Here is a 4682-nt window from a genome sequence, read left to right as displayed (position 1 = left end):
ATTCACAATTCAGAGATTCACAAAGTATTAACCTATTCAGGGAAACAAAGACACAATACAAAGAACAGGAATTGTTGTATCGAAAAGCTTGAAGCATTTAGTTGCTTCCAACAATCAGGATTTAGCTTTTTTTCGAACTAACATTCAATTCAAGTTTGAAGATTCTTGTAAACTAAAATGCATTGCATATGATTTTGGCGGAAACTAAAATTTCATTTTTTTATGTTGTTACTATTTCTTTTTTATGAGTATTTTCTTATTGGTTAAACCAAAAACTGAACCATTAAGGACCAAAAAAAGATAAATCAAAAATTGATAAGAAAATATCTTATTGGTTGGTTATTGGTTTTGCAAATTTAAAAACCAAAAATTGATAAAATGAACCAATAATATAAAAAACCAAACCGAACTGACCGATGCATACCCCTACTGGTCGCGATGGGTATCCCGAACCATGGAGGTCCAAGAACCTCTTTCTAACTAGCAATCACAAGCATAATTCATACACTATATAAATGCGGAAAGAAACAAAATGGAAACATGGTTATCTTTTTATTCTAACCAAATTAATACTGAAATGAGTTAATAAAGACTTAAAAACATCTAACATCAGTTAGCAAAATCTCTATCAATACTAAAAACAACATCTGCATGAAATCAGGACAAGGCCCCTGGCCGGATCATAAACTAAAAACCAAATGAAAACATCACATGAAACAAGGCCTTCTGAAATAAGAAAGGCTCACCAACTCCAAACATCTGATAATGATCTACTTCTCAGCGTGACCTCGGTACTGAGCCTCAGATCCTGAAATATAGGGTGTCAATACAAATGTACTAGTACATAAAAAAATCAAAAAATAAAATAAACTTTATACAACATAGGTGATAGCATTTTCTAAAACATATCAGCATAAAACATTTGAAAACACATGGGCTTAATCTAATAACTTTCCAAACAACTTCTTGAAATCATGGCACTACTCTTTATTTCTCTTCTAAGCTAGATGGTACACCCTACAATCTGTAATTCCACGAGCTATATCGGATCCGCCCTTGACTCGACTGTCAAGCCCCTAATCCGAGTTTGCCATAAGGGTTAAAGTCTCTGTATCTCTACTATACCACATGGTCGTCGCCAGCATTCAATCCCTCTTTTGGGGAAATATAAACCCGTGTCAGCAATCACGATTTTAGGTCATGAGTTTTTTGAACTCATAACTTCTTCGGGAAACCATCTAACTTTTTTAAGCCCAATTTTAGGCTCTTTAAAGCATATCTTCTTTGAGAAGTTATTTCTTTCTTATTTTTCTTCAGGCACCTCATAATAGGGTATGCACACCCAGAATTTCAAGACATATCACAACCTCTCTGATGCCCTTTTTATTATTTCAAAAGGTATTTATTGTCTACCCAAAGGATCTACTAGTTAGACAAAAGTTTATATTTCAAAACAGCTGGAAACCAACCAAATCTCTATTCAACACTTTATCTACGGTGGTCATTCTTTTTAGTCAATAAAGCCATCCCTAAAGGGGAACATGATCACTTATAAAAACAAGTAAAAATACCATTTAATTATCACATAAAATAATGCTATTTGTACATAACAATTCATCAACAGACCCAAGCTTTTAACAATTCATCTAATCAATTCGCAACATGTAAATTTAATGAATTTCATAGCAAAAGAGGAAATTACATATCTCGTGCTCTTATTAACTTCACAAATCTTGATATTTCATGGTCACATAAAAATAATTAGAGTTTAAAACAGCACATCACAATTTATACAATACTTTATTAAATCACAGGGTTTCAATGGATATTCGTCAGCAATCTTGAAATCAATTTTGTATGAATATGCATATACTTTTTAAAATTAGTTTAAAATTAGTAAATTCATGAACATGAGGTTTAGGATAGTCCCATGTACGTTAAGTTCCTTAGTTTGGAGATTGAAACCCTATTCTTATCTCTTTTCTTGGAAATCTTAAACTTAGAGGTTGAATTCTTTATCTTTGGGGAAGAGTTAGGTTTTAGTTGGGAGATAATTTGAGTAATCTTTGGCATATAATACCCTAATGATGATTTAATCTCATGTTATTATGATTGGGCTATGGGGAAAAGACGAGACTGCCCTTGAAAAATTAAATTCACAACTGAAACCCAGTTTTAGAGTCCATCACGTCGTGCTAGAGGGCTCATAACCATAGGTACCATGGTGCAATCGCGGTGACCTACTATTTTTGTGAACCAAACACAACCCAAACCCTATAAAAAAAGTCTAAAACTTTCTCGAGACATGCACTTTACACCCCCAAATATGAAATAACTCCTAAATCTATGTCTTGGGGTCGGGAAGACCAATTTAGAAATCATTGAAATTAAGGTCTTAAAATACGACTATGTCTTTAAATACTTAGGAATATTTCGAGCCATAAGCCCCTTAAGCATGCAATTTAAAGCTGAATTGAGCTAAGAATAGTATGGGGTATTACAGTTTGGGTCCATAAACATAGGAAAGACAGTTGAAATTTAGCCTGAAAGTGCAGGGTTTTATAGTATGAATAGAAACTTTTCCACCTCTCTCTAAACTTCTAATAGTAATATATAGTTTCAATCTAGTTATTCAGGTTAAAAACAATTCAATCTTAGATGACCAGTATTTAGCTATCAGTCATCCAGTTAATTAGATAAGATAGTATGTTTATGCATTCATGCTCAGTACCCGTGTAAATATTTTCAGTAGTTTCAGGTGAAGTGCTGTGCTAATGTAGAGAGTATAGTTGAGAAAGTATTAAAAAAAATATGTCTAAGCTTGAAAATCTGCAGCTGCAGTGCACAAGGTTTAGCAACTCTATCTTAGAAGGTGTTGTATGCCTTACTCCATGTTACAGAATTTTAGCCATGTTGTGATTTAGATGTCTTATTCAGACTATGCCCAAATTCCTTACTCCCTAAAGTGACTAGAACTCTATAGAAAGAGTATCAAGAAATGCTCCAATAGAGTAAAAGTATTCAGCATGAGTTAGTCTGTAAAGTCTGTAATTCAGTTAGTAGTCAGGCAAACAAGTTCATATGGTTTCCCATCATTCCATCTAGTTGTACTATCCAAAGTTTCATGAATATGACTATTCCAAGATAGAAAATCCTAGAAGTAACGAGTTTAGTCCTGTTTAAGTATCATTTCTCAGTGTCAAATCCCAGATATCCAATTACGATTCAGTTTGTAGGTGCCCCGTCCATTGTCTCAACTTTTTCTCGGTATCTTAGTCAAGTCAACATTATTTGAGGGACATAGTGTCCCAAGAGGGAGATGCACTATAAACCCCGAGCTATCATGATCCAAACCTTTTATTTTTTTTCACATAATGAATCCAGTTGGAGTAATGGGTCCTCATAGTTGACTCTCTAGTTCCAATCTCAGCCATAAGCTATGTAGTCAAGGGCTCAGTTCAGTTCACAATATTTAGTTTGTGTATCACATTTTAGACTTATTCATGTTCGCATGTTCCCATTCATACATGTTTGGTAAATGATCTTAGGCTTATTAGTGGTAAATGATCTTAGGCTTATCAGTGTTCTCAACTTAAGGTAACAGTCTTCCTTAGATCTACTCAGTTCTATAATCAGTTACAACTATAATCTTAGTATCAGTTATCATTGCATATTTAGTTCGTATGTATTAATCAGTTCAGTCACGTATTCCATGTATTAGATATTCATGTCCAGCATATAAACTTAGTCAATCAGTAGTCCTCGGCTTAATCATCTTATTCGAGGACAAATGTTCCCAAAGAGGAGATATTGTAACACCTAGTACTTTTACCTAGCTAAATTTATCCCAAAAATATCAAAGACTTACTTTAAATATGAATACACTTTTATACATGTGTAATTTTCAAGATTTTGACTTTTGATTGTGTGGGAAATTCAATAAGCTTTTCATCGATACCAAATTTGCCTAAATTCAACACCCGGACGAAAAGTTAACGCTATTTTAGTAAGACAATGTGCCACTTGGTACTCTAGCGCTTCGCGGAGGAAGCCCAGATGGAATTTGTCATTTTCCAGTGAGACAACATGATACCACCGCATCACGCCACTAAATTTTTTCCTAATTGTCACTTTATAGTGTGTCTCTACGATTATAACGCATTGTATCAAAGGGAAAATTCGCAACAAGTAAGGCACCACGATGGCGCTATGTCACGCCATCAGCCCAGTTCCCAATCGTTAGTTTATAGTGACATGGTGCTAGCACCGCATCGCACCAGTTGCCCAACTTGGGTTTTCAGCGATGAAAATTAAAAACTTTCTAGGGGCCCTAAATACCCTATTATGTCATTTTTCCTCAGTTTATCTTAAGAACAAAATCATTCTCTCTCAAGTGGAATAAATACTAGTTCAATAAATCAAGGTCAAGCCCAAGAAATCCTTTATGAACTTCAAGAATCTCACAAATTAAGGTATGTTAGATGTTCATCTTTGGGTTTCTTTCACCCATAGAGTCTAAGAATCCCTTTTTAAACCTGCAAGATCTCAGATTTATGATTTTCATGTTTGATTTAGACTGAATTCATGTTCATGATATTAGTTGGATTCCAATCCATGATTTAAATTCAAGTTCTTTGAAATTAAATAACATGTGTGATAAATATATGTTTATCTTGATAAAC

Source organism: Capsicum annuum, chromosome 7 (genome assembly GCF_002878395.1).
Source record: "Capsicum annuum cultivar UCD-10X-F1 chromosome 7, UCD10Xv1.1, whole genome shotgun sequence".
NCBI classification, from domain to species: Eukaryota; Viridiplantae; Streptophyta; class Magnoliopsida; order Solanales; family Solanaceae; genus Capsicum; species Capsicum annuum.
The sequence above is the reverse complement of the archived record's forward strand: the minus strand, read 5'-3'. Positions refer to the sequence as shown.